Below are 19,762 nucleotides of genomic sequence, written 5' to 3' on the forward strand. Positions count from 1 at the left end.
GGTAATTCATTATTTTATTATCCATAATTTGATGGTAGTTGGATGTTTCAATGTCGATGTTCTGCAACATAACCCATTTTTTTGTGCTGTCTATAAAAGTTGTTTTCGTTCTAATTTTACCATTTTCCATTTTTTACTGTTAGGCCTGCTGCCTTTGCGGTGAGGAATTCGAAGAATATGTGTTTCTGAGCAATTCATAGGCACTATTCACTCAGCACATCCTTTTCCATTTACTGGGATTTTCTTAATTTGAACTATTTTCTTCAGTTTAATTCAAAACTTATAGTTATTTAAAGTGTTTTATCCATTTTTACAATTACTCTCATAAATTGTACCTGATTTGTGGTTTGGTGGCATTGAGGTGATGGGGACGATTCGTGAGGTTGCAACCACCAGATATAGGGCCTATGCGTGGGGTTTAGGGGTTTCATGGGTGAATTGCAGAGGGAGAGGGAGAGAGGGAGAAAGAGGGGGAGTAGGGTTGCTGATTTGCTATATTCAAGTTCTCTGTTTTTTTGAATTTGATTTGATTTTTTTTTTTGTAACAGGTTGAGAATGTGAAAGCTCTGCTGAAGGTGGAGGTGAGAAGTTTAATTTAATTCATGATTTATTTTACTTTATTTTTGTGGGATTATGCTGTTTTTGGGGAAACCAATATTAAATTGAAGTAAAGTTTAGATATTTCTGTAATTGGGATTTAGAGTTAGAGATGAAGAACTAAAAGTGATTGCAAAAATAAAAGTTTAGAACTTTTTTGGTTTGGAAGCTAATTTTAAATTCAGTTAGCTGATTAATTAATAGAGAAGTGTATAACGAATGCGTGATATGTTTTTCAATGCATATAAGCAGACACGGGTACTGCTTCAGCGGTAGCAACTGCTATATAATGGTAGGAAGATGAGGAATTATGAGATGCTGAGTGCTCAGAGATGAAAACTTGATAATGATCACATCCAAAGCTGCCTCGAGGTATACTTGATGATGTTGTACTTTATGTGCAATTCACTGTATGATGTTCGTACCATTAATGGGCATGTGAATATATTTCAGTGCACCCACCAATTGGTTTTATCATCTTACATCATTCGTGAAAAATGGGATAGTGAGTTTCTCAACACAGTTTTAATTTTTTTGCAAATAATGTTCGTAAAAAGTGTGTTTTTATTTAGTTCATTGCAGATTCTTATTCTTTTATTTAGTTCAGCATTCATGCTTTTAAAGATAAGAAGTGCAATGATCTCTCAGGTGTTAGTTTTGGGTGGCAATTGAAAGATACGAGGATAAACAAAAATACCAAGCAATTGAAAGGATAAATTCAATTTGGTTCATCAATTATTTTAGTTTGAGCTTTCTACATTAAATGTCCTGTTTTCAGGATGAAATTGGATGTTTTAAGATGTCATGAAAAAATTGTTGCTGGTTGGGTTTTGAGTTGTGAATTTACTTGAGATCCTCACTTGATATCCCATTTATGCTTCCTATGCTTTCTTCTGCATAAGGGTCAACCCTGGACATCCATTTTGAGGAGGCTTATGCACTTCCTCTACTTTATAGCAGGTTGTGTTACCGGATTTGATTTAAGGGCTGGTTTGGTATTGCTGTGCTTTGAAAAAAAGCTGCTGTGAGAATAAGCGGATGTGCTGTGAGAATAAGCGGCTGTGAAATAAATCAGCAGAGTGTTTGGTAAACTTTTTTGTAAAAGTGCTTTTGGAAAAAAAAGCAGTCTGATAGTGGGTCTTTTCATTAAAGGAGCACTGTAGCTCCGTGTGCTTTGAAAAAAAAGCCATTTTTCCAAAGCTGCAAATAACAGCTTTAGCTTTTTCCTTTGATTTCAGCTTATTCTCACAGCAGCTTCCAAAATAAGCCCTTTTTTTTTAGTTTACCAAACACCTAAAACCCTCACAGTTTTTTTTCATGGGTTCTTTTTTTTTAAGCACCTCACTCCCAAACCACCCCTTAATTTCTGCAACTTTTTTGTTAATTGTTGAATTGGCTTCTAATTATATACTTTTGTCTTTTTTGTTTACTGAGAAAGTGATGAAATTTGAAATGAAAGTTATTTATTTCATGAAAATAGTTGAAAATTCACATTTGCTTAATGCTATTTTGTTGGTGGACGTTGAATTTGGTACTTTTTTCTTGGGATGCAAATTTGTACTGTAATATTAACTGGATATGCTCATTCTTTGATTATACTTGTTTATTGGGCAATAATCTTCTCCTAAACTAACAATCTGACTATCTGAATTTGTACGCTTCTCTGGGTTATTTTATGGCAGTTCTGAGGAAGAGCAAGAAAAAGGAAGAACCAGTATTAGAAGGTCTTCCCAAAGTACTATGGTGATGTGAGTGCCCTTTATCCTTTAACTTGGCCAAATGGGTGCTCAAATTTCATGTTTTTCTGTGATTATATGAGTAAATTTTTGTAATTTGTTTTTGGGTTTTGCCAAATTCAATGATGGTATTTATGGGATTGGTATTGATTTTCAATTAACAATGACTTTGGAGAAATTGATTGAGTCTGCATTCAATGTACCCTTTCATGCAGTTACATACTGATGAAATAGAATTCAATTTTTTCATTCCCTTCCTTTTTTAAATGCAGTTACATTTATATAATGATTTACAGTATATATTCATCTTTTAGTTTTTAATTCTTCATGCAGTCTAAGCCATGAAGGATTTGATAAACCCACAATTTATAACGATGTGCGGTGGCACCAACGGTTTTGGACAAGGAACAAGTAAGTACCCTTTTGCTTCATTGTTCCAAAGTATTATGTAGAGCATAAAAGAAATCTACTTTTGTTTTCTCTTCTATTATGCAACATTAATATTTCATTTTTTTCGGTAGGAGACACAGTAAGTTGGGAAAAGGCTTATATTTCTTATTTTTGGAAATCTTTATCTCATTGTTTCTTGAGTAGTTTTCTGTAAGTCCTATCAATTTTCAATTTTTATTTTTCTTGCTTTTATTTTAGTTTCTTATTACTAATTTTAATTTTGGGTGTATTTTTTACGATGGTTGTCAAACGATGTTGTTTTGACAGGTTTGATCATGTATATAAGCATTTGATTTTTATATCCCCTTTTGTCGTGATGCCAATTTACGGTTCTTATCATGTAAATTGGTTGACTAAAATGTTAGTGTATGCAAAAAGGCTGTTGATGCTGCTGGTTTTTTTCTGTAATCGATTTAGGAGTTGCTATTGTATTCTTAAGCATAACGTCAACTGCCAATGACATATTCTATTGCTTTCTACAGTTGCGAGTGCCTAAGCCTCCAATAAAATGGAAACTTTTGCCAAAACAAAAGGTAAATCATTACTGCATGAGCCGAACAATACCTCTCCTCTGTTTTTTTACCTTTCTTTCCCCTCCCCCCCCTTCAAGGCTTTGTTTTGGTTCTCATATGTGGCCATTTGGTCATTGAGAAGTATAGTTGGATTTAAGATTTTGAGAAATTGGAACATCTTTAGGAAAATGACAAAATTTGGGATTGGACCTGTCAAGTTGTTATAAGGAAAGTCATAGGTATCCACGGACATGATTGCTATTTGTTTGAATTTTGTTACAATAATTTCCCTTGAGCATAATGGTTGCATTGAATTCGTTTTGTGATTATTCAATTGTGGGTTTGAAAAAATGCTCACTGCTTGAAATTTGAAATTCTGTTGATTTTCCTTTCAGACACTGTATCTTTGAGAAAGTTTATGGTGTATAGTTTATGCATAAGTTTATGTCTTATGATTAGGTTTTAGTTTCTAGCTTTTGGGTATATTTTGAGAGAATTTTGTTTTTTATTTTTTATTTTTTATTTTTTGTAATTTTGGGTAAAATTTATAATTACATCATGTTATGGGTTCTTATGAGGGATTGGATTGGCTTTGGGGGGAAAGGGAGAGGGAGAAGGAGATTTTGTTTATATTTTTTGGGTAAGGTTTTTAGTTACATCCATCATCCTGCAAAAGAGTAGGTTATTTCTGAATTAGGGTTTTTTTTATTATGTGAATTTCTGGTTTAGGGATTTAGGGTTTTTGAGTTAGTTTTTGTGAAGGTCATTGTTTGATTTTAGGCACCCTCTAATCGATTACAAGTTTTCAGATCCTAAACACTTTGAAAGGGTTTCCAGAAAAGACATCTTTCCAAAGGTGAGTAGTGACACGATCAAGTTCCTCAACCAATCTTCACTGGAATTTTCTCCGCCATCCTATATATTGCAGCATTAACACATTTGATAAGAAATTTTCAGTTACTGGTCACTTAAGATGACAAGAAAATGGACACAATAAATTATCCATGGTCTTTATCATGCTAGCTGAGAATTGGAAAGTGCCTTAAGTTATTAGTTATTAAATTGTTCCTTTTTGTTTGAAATGCGGGTGCTGTTGGACAAATGGGATAAAAGAAATGGTTGTTGCCCTGTGTTTTACTTTGTTGGTTGGAAAGAAGCATGTTCAGTTGATTCAATTTATTCTTTTACTTTCTATGACAAAGCAATCCTTTGCAGTCCTTTGGTGTCAAGGTTTTAAATTTGGGCTTCCATTTGGTTGAGCATCCTTCTCTCCAAAAGGTAACATTGTTTCTAATGCTTATTCAAATTTTGATTTCTTGGGTCATTACAATTTATGTAGTTTTGTAAAGAGAAATTGTTTACAAGCGCAAACAACTGCCAGATTTTATTTTGAAGTCTGAATATACCAATAGAACCATATAATTATAATAGTTGAGACGGTTACTGCAAATCTTTTTGTGACGTTTTTTAATGGGTATATTATTCCATTGCTTTCTTACAGGTATATATATTTTGGCTATTTGAGAATTTGAATGAAGATGCAAAGGTCTTGATGATACTATATAGGTACAATTTTAGACTTATAAGACCATCTCCAAAGGAGATGTCAAATTTTAAACCTAAAATTTAAATTTGAAGGCTTACATGGCACTTTGGTATCTTTTAAACTTTTGTTCTCCAACCGATATGTCAAATTTTAAATATAAAATAATAATTCATATGTATTTTCTTTGCATTGAGAATGAAAAGAAACAAAAGGATAATGCTTTAAACCAAAAAAAAAAAACTTAATAAAAAGCATTTAATAATTAATTAAAAAATCTTAAGGTACTGTCAAATTTGGCAGCAAGGGGGACAAATGTCAATCCATGTCATGTCACATTAGATTTGGTTTCTTAGTTGTAAAACATTAATGTTGTTTTTTGTTACCATTATTACTGATTTGGACAATTTGACATCTCCTTTGTAGATGCTCTAAGTGTTTATAATATGATACCTCATTCATCATGGGATTCCATTTCAGATTGATTTTTTAAAATTTCTTCCAATAGCTTACTTTTAGTTGCTTGTGATTGCATATTTCTCTTTAGAATAATTCTTCGAGTTGCATTTTTACCAGCTATACAAAAAGGTAGTCATTGAGAAAATTTGGATTTGAGTTGCATTCTTACCAGTTATACAAAAAAGGAAAGATATTGAGAAGATTTGGAGAGAAGAGCTTCCTAAATTATTTGTACAATATCTACTATTGCAAAGCAAGCCGACATATTTGAGCTTTCTGTTTTTTCCTACTTTAGGTTGCATAATGAAAGTGACTGACTGCCTTTGAATATTGCTAAATTTTATGGTGTCAATGTTGTGATGTAAACAAAAAAATAATTTTATTTTCCTCTACCAAATACTATGATAAATTATATGTAAAAATTGTTTTAATGGAAAACTAACCAAAACCCTCCAAAAACTTTCATTTTAATCATAAGGACAAAACAATTCAATAATACCCAAAATGGGCATGTAAAAGAAGACTAGGGAGAGAGCATTTTAAGGGAAAAAGCATTTCAGGGATATCACATGCAAAAATTGTGCACCAGGAGACAAACCATGCAGCAAATTCACATGCAAAAGGAGACAAGCAAGTTCACATGCAAAGCAAAAATCAGGTCACGTTTCAGAAACAGTGCTGACAATTTCAGCAACAGTAGAATCATAGTGACAAATGACAAGTACCAAGGAGATATCCACATCAATTATTTTTAATTTCATTGTATCCTCATTCAGTCTATATATAAGGGGAGTTTCATTCATTGAAAAAATACCTCAACCACTCAACACCCTAACACCCTAACACCCTACTCTCACACTCACACCATCTTCATACACTCAAGCATCTGTAGTCTTCATAGCATTCTTGTGAACACGTCCTTGTAAACACTTTCTTGTAAACGACTATCTTTGTAAACATTCCATATATCAATAAAAGTTCAAGTGTACATATTCAAGCAATCTCCAAGCTTTAAGTAAGCTTTCTTTACTTTCTTTAGTGTGTTTGTTAAATTCGATTTCTAGTCCAAAACAGGAAAACACTATTGTAGTTATATTAATAATCTGCTAAACTAACGATCATACTTTGTTCGAGCACTCTGTTATAGTTGAATGCTTGGCATATAAATAATTGAACATTAACCAGGGTACCTTTGAGTTCAGCCGTTAAGACCTTATACTTGTACTGTGAGTGATCATCATGCTGAAACATGTCGAGTTCCATGTGCAAGGTTTTATGTCTAATTGTTATAATGGTCATCCAACTATTTAACCGGGCCTGCTGTGCGAATCTGGTATCAGAACCAAGTTTAGCATTTTAATAGTATAATTATAATAGTAAAGTACCTTGAGGACGGAAGTTATTGATACAACTGATATCATATTTGTTTATTGTGTATGAACAACAAATATTATTGTCCTTGTATACCTTGCCAACCACAACCACTAAGTATTTATTGTCCCAAACACCTAACTATAATTAGCATAAAGAAAAGATTACCATATATATCCTAAACCACAAAAAAGAAAAATAACCTTAGACCAAAATAGTTTAGTTTGTTATTTTCCATTGAGAAAGCATAATTATATTTTGCATGGTGAAGAAAATTCACAAGTCAATAGTATTGTAGATCTTATTATTAGTCAAGCAGAAAATATAAAATTAGAAAATAATAAGCATAATCATTTGTTAAACCAGTTGTTAGAGCATTTTCAGAAAAAATCCATAAAAATAAATAGAAAAAAAATAGATTATATTACATCTGTGACAGCCCGTCCCTAATTTTAAGAATTTTTAAAGTTTTAATAAAGGATTTTACAAAAATGCCCGTTGAGGTACGCGCATTATTCGAGGTTAATCGTTGTATCGTGCCATCTAAGATTTATTTTCTTGACATATCCTCGTAGTACTCGTTGCTACGAACGTGTGGGCGCTAACGGTTCGTTATTTGGAGTTATAACGAAAAAGATTTTAAAATTTGAAGTTTGGGCATTTTATAAATTTTATTATTAAAATTTGGATGGCCCAGATTTAATGAAGATTAAATGGATGGCTCGGATGTAAAGGAAAACAAAAAAATAAATAAATAAAGTGAAGGAAGGTTTTGTGTGTGTGTGTACGTGTGAGGAAGGAGAAGAAGAGGAGATTGGGCAGAAACTGCCCAACCAGAAGGAAGAAGAAGATAGCTCCGGGAGAGAAAGGAGAGAAGATGGGCGAATGGGGAGAAGAGAGAGAAGTTTCTGGCCAATCAGAGAAGGGGAAAGGAGGAAAGGAGAGAGGGCGAGAAGCGGAGGAAGAAGAATAGAAATGGGTTTTCAACCCATGACCCGCGCGACCCGGTGGGTTTTCTACCCATTTCCGTCGAAATTTCTTCACTTTTCCGGTGAGTTACTTCAAACCAACACTTGGAAAACCCTCTATGGCCTTCCCTCTTCATGTTTCACCCCAAAAATCATGAAATTTCGTGGTGATTTCGCGAAGAACACCTACACGGGTGCCGCGACCTTTTTGTCAAAATTCTTCAAATCTTGAAATGTTTTCTTTCAATTACTAACACTATTAGTATTCCCTTAGGACCTGGAACAAAGCCCAAGCTTTGATTTGGACGGTGGAGTTGATTTGTAGGTCGAATTGGAACTCACCCAATTCTAGGGTCCACACGGAATTTGATGAATTTGAAGTGTTTCCAGGCCAAATTGGCCTTGGCCTCAGGTATGAAATTTTCTCTACTCATTGAGATCTTCAATTCTGTATTTTTTGAGAATTTTTGGAAATAATTGGATTTTCCGGCGAGCCGGGCGGCCGACCGCCACCCGCGGCGGCCCGTGCGGCGGCGCGTGGCCAATCGCCCGCCAATGTCATTCTTAGCATGTGTTTAAGGTTCTAGGTTCAGTTTTAATACTTGATGGACTTAAATTGAGTAATTGAACCTAAGTTCGTTTCGATTCGTGGTTAGGTGAAAATGTGAATTGATGATCCAACCGTCGGATCGTCACCAAACTTTGATACGTTGTAATACGTAATATTTGAGGATTTTAGGAACTTACGGATTGGGAATCTGATTTACGGATCTTTCGAAATTGGAGTTGTAAGTTCATAAAATAGAATGTTAATCGTCACTTGGTTTTGATAATTATCGGAGATCCGACCGTTGGATGATAATGAAATTTTAGGATGTTGTCCTAGAGGTATATTGTGGACCTCTGGAAGTTATGGTTTGGAAATCTGAGTTGCAGATCTTCCGAATCGAACTGCGTAGTGACGTGTTTTATATAAGTTATATATTCTATCGATATGATTTCTGAGGTTGGATTTTATTATTGTTCTAGGCGGCAATCGTCATGACACCTTGATGTGTGGTGCTAGGGAGTTGTTGGGCGAACTCTAGGTGAGTGGGCAGTATTTCTGTTTATACCTATATACTATTGATATTTTTCCCAGAAATTGAATTTGAACGAAAATACGTTTTTCAAATGCCATGCATGCATAGTATGTGATATATGAATTGATAATTGATGCATATATATATATATATGTGTGTGAATTGGTGTTGTGGACGCACAGGTGAGTTTTATGTTATTCATGTGAATCATTGATGATGTATATTATGTTGATAGCTTATAACCTGCAATCATGGTGTTAGTGCTTATATTATTCACCCGCACCACACGCTCACCTTGGATCCAAGTAGGTGCATGTCGTACAGACCATAGAGGGTTCCGACACGTCGTCCAGACCATGAGAGGCTTCCGACATACTAGTCGTACAGACCACCGAGGTGGTTCCGACTAGTAGGTGACTTTAGATTATGTGCACAGATGATTAATGAGAGAAGCACTAGAGCGTATTATTACACCACTCTTGTCGTACAGACTACTTCAGGTAGTTCCGACTTATATGTAGTGTAGTGCCGTACAGGTCACTGAGGTGACTCCGGTTGGATTTGATGTTGAGCTATAGAATTAACCGTACAGGACCAACTGCAGGGTCTCCGGTTGATTCCTTATTCCACCTGTTACATTGATGCATCATTCATTCTGTTTTTCGACATTATAACATGGCATACTTTCTGGTTTTTGAAAGATTGATGAATCGAGATTTATGAAAAGCTATATGCTATTATGTTATTTTCTGGGAAAGTATACAGGTTTTACAGCGAGGGGTTAGAAATGTTTTAAATGAAATGTTTTCGAAAAAATTTGTTTTATTGACCCACTCAATTTTGTTTTGCGCCCCTCCAGGTTCTAGATAGCAGAGCTTTGGTGGCCACGAGGAATCCAGCGGTGTTCTGACAGAATTCACAAAAGTAGGACTCACCCTCGGGTGTTTCATCTTAGTAATTGTATTTTTGTTTAAAGCTTCCGAACTGTGTAAATGGTTACGTCACTCTCACGTGACGGCCAACATACCCTCCTTCGGGACGGGGTGTGTCAACATCTCAGTTAGAAGATAATAATAAAAATATTCAAAGGTTTCCTAGCAAAAGAGAGATGAAAAAACTTGTTGATCTCATAGGTAGTAAGCCAAAACAAGTAGAACTTAGATCATTAGAAATAGTTGAGCAGCTAAAATTAGAAGTTCAAAAAATTCAATTAGTACAAAAGAGTTAAGTGAACAAGTAGATAAGTTACATAATAAAATAGATAAATTATTAGTTTAATGACTGATTCTAGAACTAGCAGAAAATACATTCAAGTTTTGAAAGAAATTAGTAAGTTAGATAAAGAACCAGTAGGTTTAACAGATTTTTCAACACAAGTAGCTAGTAGTAATATTCCCATTAGGCAAAATAATTTAATTATTCAATTAGGTTTAAGTTTGGCTGAAAAATTAGATCAAGTTGAACAACAAATAGCATAAATAAACCAAGTTTTACATAACGCATCTTCATCACTTCCACCATCTTTGCTAGATAAATTAGAAAATTTAACTTTAAGTGCAAATAATAATATTAGACGACCTAAGTTAAATCCTTTTGATAATAGAAAATGGAACTCTTTAGGAAAAAGGGAAAAGAAGTAGTCAGAGCTGAAGATATTTATCCATATGAAGAAGAAGCACAATAATTTATTCAAAGAGGTTTTGAGAGAACACAGAAAAATAAATATAACTTGTATCAATTAGGTTTATTTGAAAACAGGAGTAAAATTGTAAGTAGCATCAGTCAACATGAAGTTAGTTGTATTGATAAAGAAGTCACACTTAATCTAATTAGTAAAGAAGCAGTTACCCATTTGAGAAAATCACATTTTAGTCAGATTCATATAGGAACAATATTAATTGGAATAGCAAGATTAACCAGAGCATAAGTAGGCATAAAAACATTAGTATACATATATGATGATAGATGGGATAATCACCAACAAGTAGCAATAGCAACAGCTGCAGTAAACTTAAGTTCAAACTTAGCAGTCATATGTTGTATTCCAAATTATGTTATGACGATTAATGAATTTAGTAAATATATTAAAGTGAGAATAAGAACAAAAAATTATAATATGAAATGAGAGTATAAAAATTTGTGTATTAGCTTAATGTATATAGGTAAAGTGTCTGATAGATATAATCATAAGTTTAATTTAGAGTTTCAAAATTTAGTTCAAACATTTGGTAGTAAACATGTAAATATGATAGAAGCAAAACCCGTAGATAATAGCTTTTTAGAAGGAACTCAGTGGACATTGCCTAATTTACAAGTAGCAACAAATAGACAATCAGATAAAGTACAACTATATGGAACTAGTACAGGTCAGGCAACAATTAAGTTTAGTAATTATAAACAACTAGAAAAAATAGAAAAGGATGAGAGTGAGATCGAAAATGAGAATATACATATAACTTTTGATAATTTAGATATTAATTTAGTTGAGCAAAATTTTGATCATATTGTAGATAAGCTTATAGAAGATATTGATCATTTAAATGAAGAACAATATTTGGAAAAATATAAGACATATGATTTAGGACTACATAGAATTTTAGACAAAGAGATGAAAAAATTAATCTTAGAAATAGGAGTAGAACATATTTTAGGATAAAAAGAATATAATAATTTATTAGAATTGAAAACAGAATGTAATCCAGCAGAAGAAAGTAATATATCAAGAGTAGAAAATCCAGGACACGCAAGTAGAACTGATCAACAATTTTTTAGACCAACAAATGAACAATATAATGAAAAAACAAAAGTAGATTACATAGAAGAAAATATGATAAAACCACCTAAAAAAATAGAATTCCATATTTGAGAGGGCTAGAACAAATTAATATAGCTAGTAATATATTAAACTTAAATAATGTAGATCCACATGATTGGGAAAGAACGATTGAGAGATGGGAAAAAAAGTTGCGTACATGCAGCATTAATGTTAGATTTTAGTAATTCACAAAATATGTTAGATTACTTTGAGTATACTTTGGATGGTTTAGTTTTTTATTATTTCTAGTCATGAAAAGTCCAAAATCCAAAACAGTATCAGGCTACACATTTTAATATTGATGGTTTTGTTACTTTGATTAAACAAGAGTTTTTAGATCATAATAGGTTAGATGGCAGAAGCAAACAAGAACAAATAAGAGCAATTAGAAATTTAGAACAATTATAAATTTGTGATTTATAGTATATAGATGAGTATACCATAGATTTCTTTAAATATTTAGGAAGAACATGTAGAATTAGTGATATTAATTTATTAGATACTTATATGACAAAAATAAAAAGACCAATAGGTGAAAATTTTGGAATAAATGGCAAAAGAATCCAAAGAAAAATGATGTTGCAATATGACCTAGAATTCAACATGTATATGATATACTTAGACAAAAGTGTAGTCAAATAAAAGCTAAGAGACAAATTAGGAAACAATTTTTCATGAGTTGTAAAAATATAGATTTACCACAACAGTATGGTTGTCACAAGAAAAATAAGCATAAGAAAATATACAAAAAGAAATATAAGTCATATAAACCCTACAAACAGCAAAAGAATTTTAATATAAGACCTTCAAGAACATATATGAAGAGAAAATATATTCCAAAACAATTTCGAAAAAGAAGTGGCAGGCCTTGGATTAGAAAATATAAAGCACCAAAAGATAAGAGTAGTTGTAAATGTTATTCATGTGGACAAGCTGGACATATTAGACCTAAATGTCCAAAATTAGGTAAACAGTCGAAAGAAAAAGTACATTTGATGAAGTTGTTTAAGTTAGAAAAAGATGAGGATATTCAGTCAAGATACAGTTTAGATGATTTAAGTGATAATGAGAGTATTTATAGTACAGAGAATATTAAAATGATAGATTCAGACTTGGAAGATTCAAATAGCACAAATAATGATCTAGAAGAGTATATGTGTGCATTCATAGAAGAACAGCATGAGAAGAATATAAATACATTAATTTAGGTTGGTCAGAAAAATGTTATAAGTGTAGTAAATAATACATATTCAATATTATGTGAAAAGTATTATAGTAATATGTTATTAGAAGTTAATTCAGCAGAATCAGCAAAATCACAAGAAAGTATTGAAATATTAGGAAATATTGTTCATAGTATAGAAAAACAAAAAAAATAGTTCTTTAATTACCATAAATTGTGAAATAGAATTAGCAAAAGAACATAAGATACAAACAACAGTTATGATAGATACAGGGAGTACAAAAAGTGTCATAAAAGAAGAGTTAGTATTAGAAAAATATAGACAAAAATTAGCAAAACCAGTGAGAATAACATAATTTAATGAGAGACCAGTTTACTTAACATATTGTATAAATAATGAGTTTATTAAAGTAGAAAAACAACAATTTAAGTTACCATTAACATTTGTTTCACCAGTAGGATCATATCCATTCATTTTAGGTTTAAACTTTTTGAAAAGTTTACAAGGTTTTTTTATTTATGAACCCTAACATAACATTTTGGGTAAATTACATAGTAGCCCCTCAGGTTTGAGGTCTATTGCAATCTTGTACAACATCTTTAAAACATTTCACTTTCATACCTCAAGTACTACTTTATTTCAATTTTATACAATCGTTACATTTTTCATCCATGTATCTGTTAAATGCTGATGTGGCTGCCAAATGTCTGCCACATGGCAAATAAAATAATTTTTTATTTTTTTTTTAAAACCTGTCTGCCACTTTCGTTTTTTTTTTTCTCTTTCTTCTTCTTCTTGTGGGTTCAGTCCTTTTTTTTTTTTTCTTCACCTCCTCCTTCTCTTCTTCTTCTTCCTCCTTCTTCTTCTGGGTTGCAGGGGGTTCGATCATTCTTTTTTTTTCTTCTTCTTCCTCCTCCTCCTCTTTCTTCTTCTCTTCTTCTTCTTCCTCCTTCTTCTTCTTGGTTCGGTCCCTTTCTTCTTCTTTTTTTTCTTCTTCTTCTTCTTCCTCCTCTTCTTTCTTCTTCTCTTCCTCCTCTTTCTTCTTCTCTTCTAGTTTCAGTCCATTTCTTCTTCTTTTTTCTTCTTCTTCCTTCTCCTCCTCTTTCTTCTTCTCTTCCTCCTCTTTCTTCTTCTCTTCTGGGTTCAGTCCCATTCTTTTCTTTTTTTTTTCTTTTTTTTTTCTTCTTCTTCTCTTCTGGGTCCGGTCCCTTTTTTTTTCTTTTCTTCTTCTTCTTCTTCCTCCTCCTTCTGGGTTCGATCCCTTTCTTTTTTTTTTCTTTTTTTCTTTTTTTCTTCCAATTTCAGGTTTTAAAAAAAAAAATTATTTTATTTGCCACGTGACAGACATTTGGCAGCCACATGGCATATACGTGGCAACCACATGGCATATATGTGGCAGCCACGTCAGCATTTAACAGATCCATAGATGAAAAATGTAACTGTTGTATTAAATTGAAATAAAATAGTACTTGAGGTATGAAAGTGAAATTTTTTAAAGATGTTGTATAAGATTGCAAATAGACCTCAAATCTGAGGAGTTATTATGTAATTTACCCTAACATTTTTCAAAAGAGGCATTACAATAACTGACCAAAGTAATATTGTAGAAGCATACAAAAGCATATGTATAGAAGAGTCTAGTGTCCAAGATAGTTATCATTTAAAAAACTCAAAAGAAAATTATGATCATAATAACATAGACGAGTTTGATGAAGACATATTTGATCATGAATATCCGATTTTAGAAGAAAGAAATCGTATAGAAATATTACAGTTAAGTAAACCAAGGAGTTTAGAAGAATTATTACAATTACCAGAACAAATTATAATTATAGGAGAAGACCCACAGTTACATTGGAGTAAAAATAAAATACTAGCAAAATTAGATATAATTAACCCAAATTTAACAATTAAGACGGCTGATATACTTTGTAGTTTAATAGATAAACAAGAGTTTGAGTAGCAAATAAAAAAGTTGTTAAATTTAAAAGTAATTAGACCCTCTAAGTCTAGAAATAGATTAGCAACATTTATTGTAAGAAAATATTCAGAGCTCAAGAGAGGCAAGGCTAGAAGAATTTACAATTACAAGAGATTAAATGATAATACATATGAAGATAGTTATAAGTTACCAAATAAAGATGAGCTTATAATAAAATTCAAGAGAGTAAATATTTTAGTGAATTAGATTGTAAATCGGGATTTTGGCAAATACAATTAGTAGAAGAATCAATTGAGTAGACAACTTTTACTTGTCCAGAAGGACATTTTGAGTGGCTTGTTATGCCATTTGGACTTAAAAATGCTCCATTGATCTTACAAAGAAAGATGGACCAAATCTTCAAGAAACATGATAACATTTGTAGTATTTATGTAGATGATATATTGGTACATAGTAAAAATAGAAATGAATATAGAAAGCACTTAGAGATAGTTTTACAAGAATTTATCAATAATGGAATTGTGATTAGCAAAAATAAAATAGAGTTAGAAAAGCAAGATATAGAGTTTTTAGGAATGTATATCAAGTCAAGTACGATACAATTACAAGATCACATAGCTAAAATGGTCTTAGAATTTCCAGATAAGTTAGAAGATAAAAAAAATAGTTGTAAGTATTTTTAGGATTGTTAAATTATGCAAGGAATTTTATTCCTGATTTAGGAAGAAAAATAACAGTATTACATAGTAAAACTAGCAAAACAGGACAAAAATATTTTAATAGTGAAGATATTAAATTAGTTCAAAATATAAAAGAAGAAATTACTAAACTTAAACCATTAACATTACCATTAGATGATAATTATAAAATAGTGGAAACAGACGCTTCATCATTAGGATAGACAGATATACCATACCAAAAAAAGCACAAGAAGTCTCCAAAATCTGACGAACAAGTTTGTAGATATTCATCAAGAAAATTTAGTTATGTACAATCAAGATTACCATCAACAGATTTAGAAATTTTAGGAATAATTAACTCACTTAAAGCATTCTCTTTATTTTTACATAATGAAGTATTTACGATTAGAACAAATTGTCAAAATATAGTTTTTCATTATAACAAGATACATGCTAATAAACAGGCAGCCCGAAGATGGGTTAATTTTGTTGATTCAATTACAGGAAATGGTTTTAAACCAATTTTTGAACATATAAAAAGTAATGACAGTACATTAGCCGATATCTTATCAAGTTTAATTTGTTGAACATGTATGTAATATCGTGGACCATCATCCTCAAATAGCACAAGACCACAAGGCAGAAGAGCACATTTCAGTAGCATAATGATGCACCATCAACCTTCACCATTTAGTAGATTCCAAAATAGTATAAGTAGACCATCATCACCACTAGTTCTTACTTTCAACTTTAATGGCAATATTGTTGAATGAATCAGAAATCCAACTCTGAGGTATAGGTCAAGGGTAGCAGAGTTTCTGATAGGCAACAGATTCTTTTAGATAATTTTTGGAATATCCAAATCAAATAGTCAAGCATGAGGTTAGGTCATGAAAAATTAATTAGAACCTTAGAACAAGAGTTTGATAGCTTTAATTTTAATTTCCACCAAAGTTAGCAGTATATTCATTCTCTTGAGCATAAACTTCAAGACATTTCAAGAGACCATGAGTCATTACTTAGTAAGTTTACCAAAATGAACCAAAAACTCTAATCTTTTAGAATGTAGCAGAAGGCAAGTGACACCCTAAAAAGAGAATTGAAAATAGGTTTAGAAACTGATTAGTATAAGAATAAAAGAAAATAGGTTATTAAACCCATAGAACAAAAGGCTAATGAGCACATAGAAGAAATTAAGATTGAGCTCCTAGAAGAAGACATTGAAATGGAGCAACATCAAACTAATGAACAGCATAAGCTCCTGAGTGACAAAGAAAAACAAGAAAAATATGAAAGTTTACTTAGGAATATATCTTTAGACTCAATAATAGATAATATTTTATTACAAGAAATTTCAAAAGAAAAATTAAGGATAATGCCACCAGATATGCAAAAGGAGATTCTGAACAGAGCATCACAGTCCATGAAAGAATTGCAATTACAATTACAATGTGCTTTGTATCAGTTTATCTTTGATTCAAAACCAGGGATGTATATTATTACAAAGATGTATCCATCATGTATTTGTGATAGTACAGATAATTGTATTTGTAAACCAGAGGTTAGCATAACTGTAGCCAGGATTAACATGAGAGATTATAGACCATGACATTTTAGTTATGAGTATCAGGAAAAGTATAATGTGGTAGAAGTTACCCCAGCTTTACTATTAGAGTTTGGCTATCTTGATAAAATATTTATCAACCATGTCTCCCAACTAGAATTATTTCTTGAAAAGCTTTTGAAAGTAGTAGAAGATTATCTAGAAAGATGGAAAGAAATTTGCATAAGCTTTATTAGTAGTTCTTCAGATTGGTATGTACATATGCATAAGAAAAAAGTTAGGCATATAGCCATGATTAATGAAGAGTCATTTAGACTATCCCCTATCTCCTCACATAGGTGGACTCATTCAAACAAAAATATCCTAAAATTTCGAGGAATCCAAATGCTAGCCTTGGATGAATTTAAAGATTTTATGTATTATATGGTATTAGTAGTAGAAGAAGAAGAAATGTATATTTACAGCAAGACAATGATCAGTTATTAGCCCTATTGGAAGCCTCAAAATTTCAAAGAATAAACAACAGAAATGTACTACAAGGTGAGAGAAGATAGAGAAAGAGATGCAGAGCTGGTAGAAGAAGATGAACAATACTGGAACAATTTGACAGAAAAAGAGTTGCATAACATTGACAACATGATGGAAGCATGAGGAGCTGGTAGCAAATTAGCATAAGTTGAATAGCATCATGCAAAATAATGTATTTTCAGACGGAAATGTCAACATCATTGTGGACCCCGCTATATAATAAAAATGGCATAAGAGTAAATAGCAAAATGTCCTTTTGATTAAAAATGAATAGTGTCAAGCCCTTTTTGTTAAAACTCCCTTGTTTTAATTGTACCAATATATGCTAGTTTAAAATAGCAAATATTCTATGTAAAGGTTGTTTTAAACATTTGGAGTGTTGATAACCTATGCATATGATTAGCGTCACTTTGACCATATTCCTGAGGCAGTTTCTCAACGAGACCTGTATCTTGAAGTAAATTTGGCTTCTTAATCCCACATCTCCTTCTTCTTTGCCTTTTCAACACTTGATTCGATTGCACATGATTTTTTGTTGTTTTTGTACCTGTATCAATAATTCTAACACTGGAAGGCCGTGCTGTATCAATAATTCTAACATAGGGGAAATGGGACTGATTTCCGTTTTTCTTTACTTCTTGCCGCAAGGGAGAAATGGGATTTACACGAGGCTGGGTTTCCAAAGTTGTCTGCTTTGACTGGTCCCATTCTCCCTTCCCCAGATGTTCTTCGGTCGGCTGTGCTGGGTTTATATTATCTCCCACTTTTACCATTTTAATTAGTGGTAGAATGTCGCCACATAGTAGCTAAATTACAATGACAGTTGATATATATTAATTAGATATGTATTATTTATATGATATATAAACATAATATCACATGACGGTGCGACAATCATACCGAAAATTTGTAGTAACATGCTAAAAACAACGCACTCTAATTTTGAAGAGGCTTTTTCAGTGTGCCCGTGTTTTAGTGTGTTTGTGTGAACTGCATGTTACTTCAGTTTCTTTTGTATATTAGGGAACCAAAACGTCTAGTTTCGTCTTGTTCATTGTACAATGTCTTTCCATATCAGCTCAGTTGAATGTATATAAAAATGAAGCTGCATATCTTACCGATCTCATTCACTCATCTATCCCTCTCTTCATTCATAATTGTGTTGAATTTATTTAGGTAAAATGTATTTTATTCATGCATTTCAAAGTGATGCATTCAAGTCCCGCAGCAACGTGTAGGCACATTTTTAGAGCGCCACTATTATGAAATCAAAATATGTAAAACTTTCGTCAAAATTAACAAAATAACTAAGTTCTATCCCATTAAGTAGGTGGGCTATATAAATTTTAGAGCGCCACTGCGCTTGATTTTATACCAAATATTCCGTTAACTCTAAATACACTGTATTTTTTCTTATAACCCGTTTCAGAATCTTCCTCTCATCTTTTTTGTTTTAAACCTAAAAATACGTTGTTGCAGTACTGCAATTTATATCTTAAAAGAAGCTTTATGGAGTAACATGCTATTCTACATTGTTCTACCATACACATTGGCTTGTAATAAAACCACCTCATTGCCAATAAACACAGGTTCAAGCTCTCATAAGCTGGAAGAACACTTCCAATTTGTTCTCGCCTTCACTACTCGATTCATGGTCCCTCACCAACCTTAACAACCTCTCACGGCAATTATCTGCGACCAAAACACAAAAGCAGCTACCCAAGTAGACCTCTCCAACTTCAGCATCATTGGCACACTAACAGAATTCAACTTGGCCACATATTTCAGGCCATATCCCCAGATATTGGAAACATGAAGTCACTGGTGAGCTTGGATGATATTGCAAGAGGAGTGCAATCCGGCCAAGTTGTTGCCGTTAAGAGGCTTAACATGTCAGATTCTAATGACATTCCAGCCATCAACCTCCAAAGTTTTCAGAATGAAATCCGAACACTAACAAACCTCCGGCACTTGAGCCTTGTAAGGTTACAAGCCTAATTTTGCAGTAGGTTGGTTTGCCCCACTAGAGCTAACCTGCAAAATTGGACCACGCGAACCCATACAACTTACGGCTGTCGCACAACCCACATTAGACACCCACTCCAAACCATGACAGCTAGGGACTTGTGGGATCTCCCATTTCTTCCTCTCTTTTTTCTCCCTTTTTTTTAATTTCAAGAAAATAAATTGAAAATAGCAGTAACGGCCATTGTTACATATTCTGGGTATCTTTGAATTTAGATTTTATGCCTGTTAGATGGCAGCTGGTTGATAGTTACGTATGCAAATTCTTTAGTTGTATCTGATGCCATATAGAAGAATCACCAGACG

The 19,762-nt window shown here is 32.6% G+C and overlaps 1 long non-coding RNA gene across 2 annotated transcripts; it reads left to right on the forward strand.

Annotated features, from left to right (window-relative positions):
- The first annotated feature begins 7,390 nt into the window (after positions 1–7,390).
- LOC139191579 (uncharacterized) lies at positions 7,391–9,807 on the forward strand. 2 transcript variants are annotated; one of them, XR_011575659.1, is made up of 4 exons: positions 7,391–7,719; positions 7,911–8,048; positions 8,666–8,724; positions 9,578–9,807. It is a non-coding gene; the product is annotated as an uncharacterized lncRNA (long non-coding RNA). The 2 variants fall into 2 exon arrangements; XR_011575660.1 differs by having other exon boundaries at positions 7,392–7,719; positions 9,585–9,807.
- Positions 9,808–19,762: the final 9,955 nt, after the last annotated feature.

The sequence above is a fragment of the Malus domestica genome, chromosome 14 (genome assembly GCF_042453785.1).
Source record: "Malus domestica chromosome 14, GDT2T_hap1".
Classification (NCBI taxonomy): domain Eukaryota; kingdom Viridiplantae; phylum Streptophyta; class Magnoliopsida; order Rosales; family Rosaceae; genus Malus; species Malus domestica.